This window comes from Cryptomeria japonica, chromosome 9 (genome assembly GCF_030272615.1).
Source record: "Cryptomeria japonica chromosome 9, Sugi_1.0, whole genome shotgun sequence".
In the NCBI taxonomy this organism is placed as follows: domain Eukaryota; kingdom Viridiplantae; phylum Streptophyta; class Pinopsida; order Cupressales; family Cupressaceae; genus Cryptomeria; species Cryptomeria japonica.
The window spans coordinates 483,609,434-483,621,530 of NC_081413.1; positions in this window are offsets into that span (position 1 = coordinate 483,609,434).

Here is a 12,097-nt window from a genome sequence, read left to right on the forward strand (position 1 = left end):
CGGATTGGACATTTAGCCATTTCCCAAAGTGTCGCATTTTCCGATAGTGATATCTCACCTGACAAGCTTCCCCATAATGACCCTTTGCACCTAGAAGTCTTTGTCCACAATTGCAAAATCCGGCGAGTCCTGATAGATGGCGGAGCAGGTCTCAATATCTGCACCTTAAGAGTGGTCATTGGCCTCGGATATTCAGAAAATGACATAGATGCTTCCAAAAGGATAACAATCAAAGCCTATGATGATGCTGAACGCCCATCCAAAGGGATAATTATCTTGCCCATCAGAGTTGGTCCAGTGACGGAAAACACTTTCCTACAAGTCCTAGACCTTGATCTCCCTTATAATATGATCCTTGGCCGCCCATGGATCCATGCCATGAAAGCAGTTCTGTCCACTTATCATCAATGTCTAAAATATCCTTACAACGGAACTGAGATAACCATTCCAGGAGACCCTAATCCATTCCAGTTCTGTGCTACCCTAAAAGATACTCCTCAGCGGCAAATACCAGTCAATACAGAAGCCAAATCAGACAGTTATGTGGATCCCAATGCATTGTTGGATGCTGTCAAAGGAAAACTGAAGATACAAGACCAAGGGTGTGGAGAATATTCAATGGACCAAACATTCCTCATTGGGAATTTGCCGATGTCTCCAAAGTCATATGGAAAACCGCATTTATTGCAAAAGGAACCCAAGGTCGTTATTCAATATCAGCCTCCCACTACATTTGCAAGATGGGGGGAACTTGACAAAGAAACTATAAATGATGATGCCATAGATTGGCTCTATAAGGATCCAACTGAAACTCCACCTGTCAAGTTGCCAGTGGAATTATATGGCAAAGGATTTACTATGCTGCAGAAGAAAGGATATGATGGCTGCAGTGGCTTAGGCTTGAAAAACAATGGAAGGCTAGAACCCATTATACCTGAGAGGCGACCCCCAACTTTAGGGTTAGGCTTTGTACCGTTACGAATTGGATCCACATCTACCAAAAGGTCCACGTGTCGAAAAGGGCGTGATTCTGACGATGAAATAACACCTGAGGCTACCCAACCCGAGACTGATTCTAATGAATGGGAGTGGAGTTCTTTTTCTTCTAGCTCCTATGCCCTTGACAATATCTTCATTGACCCTGACAACTTGCCTATGGAGGATAAACATGAAATAACTCCTCTTTCTAAAACCTATCCTCATGCTTGGATCGAGTCATTTTGGGATCCCAGCTCCGAATCCGACACAAGCAGTTCGGATAGTGACACCACAGACATTCACATTTTTACCATATCAGCCCATTCTATCCTTACAATCGATGATGACATGCCCCTCATATATCCCCAACTTATCCAATATGACCAACAAGAACCGCTCACGTTGGACTGTTTTCAGAATGATGAAGCAATTGCAGAGTTCCTGGGACTACGGGAAGGTATACCACAAGGCGACCATAAGGCAGGCTTTGCTATTGACCTGGATTCAATGGCATATTTTGGGGAGTCAACTCCCTCTTCCAGTCATGAAAAAGAAAAAGAAAAAGAAAAAAATCAAAAGAATAGATCTTTGAGTGAAAACCGTAAGGCGCTCTCTGATCATACAAAAGTAAAAATAAAAGACGTACCTGTGGGTGAAAACCTTTCTGAGGCGCCCAAAGGTGGAAGAGTGGACGTACCCCTATCAATTCAGGACAAATCCACATTGTTGGTAGAGATGACCGAGGAAATCAATTTGGGTACACTTGATAACCCTAAGGTCATTCACTTTGCTGCCTCCTTGTCAAAACAAGAGAAGATTGATTTTATTAATTTCTTCCTGGAGAAGAAGATCAGCTTTGCGTGGTCTTATGCAGATATGCCTGGCCTCGATCCAGAGTTAGTCCTTCATCATTTGCCACTGAAACCAGGTGCTAAACCTATCAAACAAAAACTTAGAAAAATGCATCCTCAAGTGGCTCTTTTAGTCAAAGTGGAATTGAAAAAATTGCTAGATGTGGGCTTCATTAGACCTATTGATTACGCAGACTGGATTTCAAATCTAGTACCAGTTAGCAAAGTAACTGGGGGCATCCGCATCTGCACAGATTTTAGGGACCTGAATAAAGCATGCCCTAAAGATGATTTTCCATTGCCAAACATAGACATCATAGTGGACATGACGGCTGGATATGAGATGCTTTCACTAATGGATGGTTTCTCCGGCTACAATCAAATCCGTATTGCACCTGAAGATCAGCATAAGACTGCATTCACCTGTGCTTGGGGCACCTATTGTTGGAACGTGATGCCCTTCGGTCTGAAAAATGCCGGTGCAACATATCAAAGAGCAATGACGACAATCTTTCATGATTTTATGCATACTTTGATGGAGGATTATGTGGATGACTTGTTGTGCAAATCTGTCACCAGAGATAGTCATCTAGCCATTTTGGGCCCAATCTTTGACAGAATGGAGACCTACAAACTCAGGCTTAATCCAAAAAAGTGTGTCTTTGGTGTTACGGCTGGAAAATTGCTCGGATACATTGTTTCTCACCGAGGCATTGAGGTTGATCCCGCCAAAGTCAAAGCAATCATGGATATGCCTCCACCTTCCAACCTCCGACAATTAAGAAGTCTGCAAGGAAAGCTCCAGTCAATTCGTCGCTTTATAGCTCAGTTGGCCGACAAATGTCATCCATTTCAGCATCTATTGCACAAAGGTGTCACTTTTAAATGGACTGAGCAATGCCAATCAGCCTTTCAAGCTCTTAAAGACTATTTGCTGTCGCCACCTATCCTAATGCCTCCTATTGAAGGAAAGCCATTTCTACTGTATATCTCTGCAACTGAAACAACATTGGGAGTTCTTTTGGCTCAACAAGATGAGAATGGCAAAGAAAGAGCTATTTACTATATCAGTCGGACACTGGTCGGCTATGAGCTAAATTATTCCACTATTGAAAGGGCATGCTTAGCAGTGGTATTTGCAACACAAAAGCTTCGACATTATATGCTAAGCCATCAAACATTGCTGATTGCCAAAATTGATCCTTTAAAATATTTGCTCAGTCGAGCAGCTTTGACAGGTCGCCTAGCAAAATGGGTCATGATTCTCAGTGAATTTGACATTGAGTATATGGAGCGAAAAGCAATAAAAGGGCAAGTCATAGCAGACCAACTGGCAGATGCTCCTATTTCAGACGATCATCCCATGTTAACTGATTTCCCAGATGAATCAGTTTTTGCTCTCACATCGTCTAATGAATGGAAGTTATACTTTGATGGGTCCCACACCAAGTTCGGATCCGGCGCAGGCATTTTGTTTGTCACTCCACAAGGTGATGCTATTCCAAAGTCATACAGAATAACTTTCCAATGTACCAACAACATTGCAGAATACGAAGCATTGGTTACCGGACTCCGAGTGGCAGTTCACTGGAACATCAAGCATTTGCAAGTCTATGGAGATTCTCAATTAGTCATCCGACAAGTCAATGATGACTACGAGACAAAGGATGAAAAGCTTATTCCTTATAAGCACATGGTAGACTTCTTCAAGACCAAATTCACAGCTATCCATTTCAGTCAAGTGCCAAGAATACAAAATAAGTCGGCAGATGCGATGGCTACAATTGCTTCTATGATAAATATGCCGCAGAATATGGACAAGTGTGAATTCCTGGTCGAACAATTGCTAGTCCCCTCTTTTGACATTCCGACTGCTGAGGTGATGTGCGTTCTTGTTGGTCCCAATTCCCCTTGGTACAATGATATATATCAGTATTTGAAATCCTAGACTTTACCACCTAACCTTTCCGCTAACCAACGCCGAGCCTTTATTCGACAAACATCCAAATATGTCATCATCGCCGACACCCTTTACCGCCGTTCTTTTGACCATACCCTCCTCAGGTGTTTGGATTCTGACGAAGCACAAACGGCTTTACACGAGGTTCACGATGGTATATGTGGGGGCCATTTCAATGGTCTTAGCTTAGCCAAAAAGTTGATTCGTGCTGGGTATTATTGGCCCACTTTAGAAAAAGATGTTCATGAATTTGTTAAAAAGTGCTACAAGTGCCAGATTCATGGAGATTATATTCATGCACCAGCTCAAGAGCTTCATTCTGTCATATCTCCATGGCCCTTTTCTCAGTGGGGTTTGGATCTTATCGGCAAGATTCAGCCAACATCTGCAAATGGACACAAGTTTATTATTACAGCTACAGAATATTTTACAAAATGGATTGAAGCCATTCCCATGACCTATATCACTGGTGTCCAAATTTCAAAATTCTTGCTAAATTATATCATATGCAGATATGGGGTTCCCCTTGCCATAGTCACAGATAATGGTCGACCCTTCAAGAATAAAGATGTTAAAGAGCTTTGTGAAAAATTTCATATTCAACACCGTTTTTCTACCTCATACTATCCACAGGGTAACGGTCAAGCTGAAGCATCAAATAAAACCATTATCAAGATCCTGAAGAAAGTTGTCAATGACGCTGGTCGAGATTGGCATGTACAGTTAAATCCAGCACTGTGGGCCTATCGCACTTCTATCCGCACCCCTACTGGTGCCACACCTTATTCCTTGGTGTATGGTGCGGAAGCCATTTTACCTTTGGAAGTTGAGATTCCTTCCTTGAGAGTTTCCTTGCAACACCTGATTGATGATGAGACACACAGAGTCTCTCGGCTGCATCAGCTTGAGATGTTAGATGAAAAACGTCAGACAGCTCTGACACATTTGCAAGCATACCAAAACCGTCTCCGTCGCTCTTATAATAAGAAGGTCAAAGGGCGACACTTCGAAGTGGGAGACCTGGTTTTAAAGGCAAATCCCAAGAATGCACAGTCTACTGACGTCATCAAGGGCAAGTTTGAACCCAATTGGGTTGGGCCTTTCATAGTAACTGCAGCCTATGGCTCGGGGGCATATCAGCTTGCGACTCCCGAAGGTGAACCTCTGTCTGATCCTATTAATAGCATGCATCTTTGCAAGTACTGGGCATAGTTTTCTGTCAGATATTTCTTCAAATATGATACTGAAAAAATACAAAAAAATGAAAAAAGCAAAAAATACAAAAAAAATGAAAAAAGCAAAAAGGCAAAAAAATAAATGATTCGCCCTCTAGTGAAAACCTGGCAAACAGGCGCTTTGGGCAAGTACCATGGTGAAAACCTGGCAATCAGGCACCGTGAGTAATGAGATTATTGCTCTGTCATCTATCATGACTTCTAGATATGCTTTCTCTTGACCACTTTGTCATGCCTATCTTGATCTCGACCTAATGTTCTATTCCAAGTCGGTTATTGGTCAACATCGCTGTCTTGTCTACACTAGTTTCTTGTACATATGTGTTGGTCCTAGTCTATGTGTCTTTCCAATGCGCATTAGGTGCCTTCCCCTTGTCATGATCGGTCACTGGAGCTTTTGAATCGAAAAATGTCCTGAAAAAATTCATAAAAATTTCAAAATGTCCTGAAAAAATTCATAAAAATTTCAAAATGTCCTGAAAAAAAAACGATCATAAAAATTGAATAATGTCCTGAAAAAATTCCAAAAAAATCAAATAATGTCCTGAAAAACTTCCAAAAAAATCAAATAATGTCCTGAAAAACTTCCAAAAAAATCAAATAATGTCCTGAAAAAATTCCAAAAAAATCAAATAATGTCCTGAAAAAATTTCAAAAAAATCAAATAATGTCCTGAAAAAATTCCAAAAAAATTGAATAAAGTCCTGAAAAAAGAACACAAAAAAGTATAAAACTCCCACAAACAAACATTTTGCAATAAATGATTCCCTTTGTGCATCGACAGATCACTGAGCATTCCTCCAATGACACTCGCAATCCAACATTGTGCTTTAACTGAAATCACGCATTAACAGATGAACTTTTTCAACTCAAACCAAGCATTCAAACTGATCCAAATTGTCTTATCAATCGAATATCAGCATCAAAATCATTTGTCTTTGTCACATTATCATGGGTCTTATACAGGGTGTGGTATACTCGAAACCAGACTGTGTCCTGTCTTAGACGGGGTACCACATTTCCTGAAACCAGACAGCATGATCATCCTATCAGCACTTTCAACTTTTGACAATAAAGATCAAGATGTTTGTTTGATTTGCTTGAATTTGTGAGTCTTATCTTTTTATTGATTTATCTTTGGCTTCGGTCATGTTCCTATGTTGCTCGATGATGTCACTGAGTGATTTAGAGTAACCGGGATGGCTCATGATCCTTTTCTTTTTTGATTATGATTGTCGTTTGTTTATGCTGTGTCTGTCTTATGCAAAAAGGGATTGCATTTCCGCTCTGGCCTTCAATGCCATGATGCTACGCATCCATTTTGCTAAATAAAAATAAAGGTTCTCACCTACAAAGTGCATTACTGAAAGCAAATTTTCATCATCTCTAACTGTCTTCTATCTTATTTCTTCTTCCTAACACTTCTTCCGTCCGGTCGGATAGTCAGTTCGGTCTAGTGCTCCGATATCCAAAACCATATTGTGTCCTGCATACATTTGGTCAATGCATTTGCATTCCATTACATATTACATCACGCATTTTATACATTTCATATTATAAATACATCCAAAGTACATACAATGCATTCATACATGTTCATAAACCAGTGCATAAGTCATCCATACATGCAAAAAACATCAGTCATAACTTATTGCATCCATCATATCGATGCCTATCATATCACATATCATCATAATGTCGGAGTACAAAATCGGACTGTTTGTCCTAAGTATGACTCGCAGGCTGACTGCATAATGGCAAACTACATGATGTCCACTGTTTGTCATATGGAGCACGTGCCTCTGTCACTGGGTGCTCCCTCTGTCCTCCTCATCCCTGCCATGTCTCGCAGATGATGTCCCTCCTGGTCCTGGCTGTGGTGGTCTCATCGATCCACTCACTCCTATGCTGCTCAATGTCCTCCGAGAGCGTGACCTGCTCTCTGTCCTCGATCGTGCCCGATATGAAGGTGCTCTCCGCTCCGGTGGAACTGCACCCTCATATAGTGTCCTCCAGTACAGTCTCTCCTTGCCAATCCCAGTCCAGCTAATGTGTCTCTCTCTGTGCTCCTGAGTCTATGTCGTAGCATGAAACAATCCGGTCGATTCTCCCGTGCGGTCAATGGATATTGTCGACTCTGCATCACAATCGGGGCATCATTTTGTCAGTTTTAGGGTTTGTTCCTACAGGTTGCATGTCTTCATTTTCATGATCAACTCAGGGTGTTTTTCATCCACATTGGCCTATCCTACCCTTCCCCCCCCCTGTCAGGTCATTTGCATACAATTTCACCTCAAAACTAGGGTTTTTATGACAACTTGCGCCTGTGTTGGAGAAACTTGCGCCTGTGTTAGATGAATTGCGCTTGTGTATTCCTACACAAGCGCAGAACTCCTTACACAAGCGCATGTTTAGACCACACAAGCGCAGGAGTTCATTTTGGTATCCTCTGTGGGCCCCGCAATGTCCTGTAAGCCATCACAATTCATGACATTCAAAACATGGGTTTTCGAGATACATACCGCTGCTCCTGCATCCTTTGGTCGTCTGAATGTGCGTACACGTTCTCCAAGGTGATCCGCCGTTGGACTGTTCGCCATCTGTCTGCAAGTGTCCTTGTCCAGAGCAACAAATCCTCCTCTTTCGCTACTGCAAATGAGTCATTTTCACCCTCTTGGTCTCATTTATAGCTCTTTTTCATTGCATAGATGGACGTGTGTCCTCTCCATCTTATGTTGGTCACGGTCTTGTGCACCTTACATTGCTTGTCTATCATGCATCCGATCTTCGATTGTTAGTCCGTTTGATCCTATCATTTTCTATCATTCTTATCGATCAATTGGCCTCTTTTCTGCATGTTTTCGGCCAATTCCTCGAGGGGGCATGCATATGTCATTATCGTTGTCTGGGGCATTTAGTTATTGTTCTTTGAAACAACGCTCAGAATCGCATTGTCTCAAAGAGGGGCAAAATGTAGACACCCAAAAATGCTCAACGCTTGCGAGGTCATACTTTAACATTTGTGCATTGCCTCATTTTAGGTTTTTGCATCGCATTAACATTTCTCCTATGTCACGCACTTGGTCTTTATCATTTGCGAACATCGAGTCATTTTTCTATATTCTTCAATCATCTCATCCTCGAATTTGGTCTTGTCGACAACATAATCTAGTCATGATTTTGATCGATTTTATCTTATTGCATCAATGTGCGTGCTAATTTCGCATCAATTTGGACATCATCAATCCTAATTAGGGTTTTGTCCTCTTATCAATCCTGTCAATCTTGCGATCGTTGTCCTTCTGTTAATCTTATCAATTTTATCATCAATCTTATCATTTTGGACATCGTCAATCCTAATTAGGGTTTTGTCCTATTTTCAATCTTATCAGTTGGCGATCGGTTTATCAATCTTGTCGATTTATCATCAATCCTTCAATCTTGTCATCTTGCGATCGATTTGTCATCGATCGTGGTCATGTCTAATCTTGTCATCTTGCAATCTATTTTGTCAATTTTGTCATTTTTCAACCGATTTGTCATCGATCGTTATCTGTCTCAATTATGTCAATTTGGATCAATTTGTCATTGTTCCTCGTCAATTGGCGCATCTATCAATCAAATCATTTTGTTGCATTGGTCATTTATCAAATCAAATCATGATCAAGTCAATTATAGACCTAATTTTCATCCTCGCACTTCTAATTCGTCTTCTAGGGTTTTATGATTTATTCATTTAACCTAATTTGCCATTTCTTCCTTTAGGATTACTAAATTATTTATTAATCCTAAGTTTTCTCATTACAATTAAATATTCATTTAATTGGCTAATTATTCCTCTTTGTGAGTGAATTAATTAATAAATGAAAAATTATTGATTAATTCACTAATTTCTAATTTCCTATTTTCATTAATTCCTAATTTCCACCTATTTTCTAATTTTCTAATTCAAATTCCACCTAATTATCTTGTCTCTAGTTCTCCCTATTTGTGTGCTTCATGCGTCATACTCTTGACATAGCAATTTGTCATAGAGTTTTGTCTTGACATAGAAATGTGTCATAGAATTTGTCCAAAATTGTCATAAAATTCTTGACATAGAAATGTGTCATAGAATTTGTCATAAAATGTCATAGCAATTTGTCATAAAATCTGTCATAAGCCTCTTTGCATAGCAATTTGTCATAGATATGCTATTATTGATTTGAATTTCTATTCAAATCTCTTTCATACTAATTTGCTCATTTATCCAATTTCTCTATAAATTGGATGTTTTCTTCAATCAATTCCTTCATGAATCTCGAATTTTTACCGAACCTTCGTTTCTAGTACTCTTGAGCCTTTTTGCTTTCAAATTGTGTGAGCACTTGTAGGTGAGATCCACAAAACTATTGAAGAGGAAAGAACAACAATGGAGCCGCATGGAAGAAGCATATGGTTTGCATAATTTTACTTTTGAATGCTTTGTTTCCATACCTCTATTGAATGTGCTTTAGAATTAGGTTCATTTCAATGAGTATTCTCATGATATTGCTTTGATTGTCTTGTGTTTTGATTGATATATCTTATTTTGATGAATCCTAATTTCTACGCTACAGACATCAATGACAAAAACATATCCTAGCAACAACAATGTCAACAATCTCCAACAATCTCCCCCTTTGGCATTGATGGCAACTTATGAATGTGAAAAAAAATCAATGTAAAGAAAGAAGATATCCCCAACAAACTCCCCCTAAGATCAAGACATACAAAGACACTTTTCTCATGATATCTCTCCCCCTTTGACAGAAATTCCAAAGATCTCAAAATAGATAACCAAACTCTCTCTCCCCAAAAAAGAAACATGAACCAGGAATCTCAGAAATCTCTTCCCCCTAAACACAGATTACTCACTAGAGGAGCAACACCAACTCTTTAATCTGGATAAAAAGATAAGTCTTTGAAGTTCACCAAATTGATGCAACACAATGAATCTAGTTCTCATCGGGAGGGGTAGATACCCCTAACTTGTCTCTCAAATAGACAAATGTATCTGCAGGCAAAGACTTAGTGAAAATGTCAGCAATTTGTTCCTTTGTAGATACATACTCCAATTTCACTTTCTTGTCACTGACTTGCTTTCTCAGGTAATGATATTTTATTGACACATGTTTAGTCTTCAGATGTTGCACCAGATTATTTGACATGTTAATAACACTTAAATTATCACAGTATATGACAGTAGGCTCATCATAGATAACTTTGATATCTTTCAATATTTTCTTCATGCAAACTACCTGAGTGCAATTACTAGCAGCAACAATGTACTCAGATTCAATAGTAGATAAAGATATTGAATCTTGTTTCTTACTAGCCCATGAAACTAATTTATTACCCAAAAAGAATGCTCCACCGGTAGTGCTCTTCCGGTCATCAACATCACCAACCCAATTAGCATCAGTGTAAGCACATAGCATGAAATAATCATTACTTGGATACCACAAACCATAATCCACAGTTCCCTTCAAGTATATGAATATCCTCTTCACAACAGTGGCATGACTCTCTTTTGGATCAGCTTGATATCTAGCAACCCTACACACAACATGCATAATGTCTAGTCTAGTTTGAGTAAGATATAATAGTCCACCAACCAAATATCTGTAAAAGCTTTGATTAGCTTTTAGAGAATCATCATTCTTAGACAATTTACAACCAGTCACCATAGGAGTTCCAACCGGTTTGGAGTCATATAACCCAAACTTCTTTAGCAATTCCTTTACATATTTATCTTGAGATATAAATGACCTTTTCCATTATGTGAAATTCACAAACCTAAGAAATTTTTTTATCTCACCAATCATAGACATCTCAAATTCTTTCTGCATATCATGGGAAAACTTCATGCTCAAGTCATCATCTCCTCCAAAGATAATATCATCAACAAAGACTTCAACAATCAAGATGTTATCATTCTCAATCTTAAAGTATAGATTATTGTCAACTGTATCTTTATTAAATCCCAATTTTAATAAAGTATTTATCTAATCTAGCATACTAGGCTATAGGGGCTTGCTTCAATCTATAAAGAGCTTTCTTCAACTTACATACCATGTCTCCATCATCTGATAATAAAAATCCATCAGGTTTCTCAATGTATACTTCTTCCTCAAGATCACCATTCAAAAAGGTAGATTTGACATCCATTTGATATACCTTGAAATCTTTATAAGAAGCATATGCAAGCAATAATCTAACATCTTGAAGTCTGGCCACTGAAGCAAAAGTCTCTTCATAGTCAATTCCTTCTTTCTATGAATATCCTTTATAAACTAGTCTAGCTTTATTTCTGACAACTTCACTGGCTTCATTCAATTTGTTCCTGAATACCCATTTAGTACCTATAACATTCTTATCCTTAGGTATAGGTACAAGCTCCCAAGTGTTGTTCTTTTCAACCTGATCTAGTTCTCCTTCCATAGCTCTCATCCAATTTTCATCTTTACAAGCTTCAACAACATCTTTAGGTTCAATTTTAGAAATCAAACATACTTCTTCAGCAACTAACTTCTTCTTGTCATCACACCTTTGTTTTCATCACCAATAATCTAATTTTTTGAATGATTCATTCTTACATACCTCAAAGTCTTCTAATTGTTCTGATTTTTAGGTTCCCGCACTTCTTCACCAACAAAAATAACATACAAATTAACTGTCTCTACCAGATCAGTCTACTTAGGTTCTTTAGTCTGAATAGGAGCTAAATCAACATGTTGTCCATCATCATATCCACATGCTCTAATCTCATTTCCAAGGTTCTCATCCACTTTCACATTTTCACTTTCCACTATCTTTCTCAATCTCTTATTGTAGCACTGGTAGGCTTTTCTCTTTGTTGAATATCCCAAGAGAATTCTTTCATAACTTTTAGCATCAAACTTTCCTATATCCTCATCTCTCTTGATATAACATTTTCTACCAAATACTCTGAAATATCTCACAGTAGGAAGATGACCAAATCATAGCTCATAAGGTGTTTTACCGGTATCACCTTTGATATGAACTCTATTGAATATGTAAACAATAGTGCT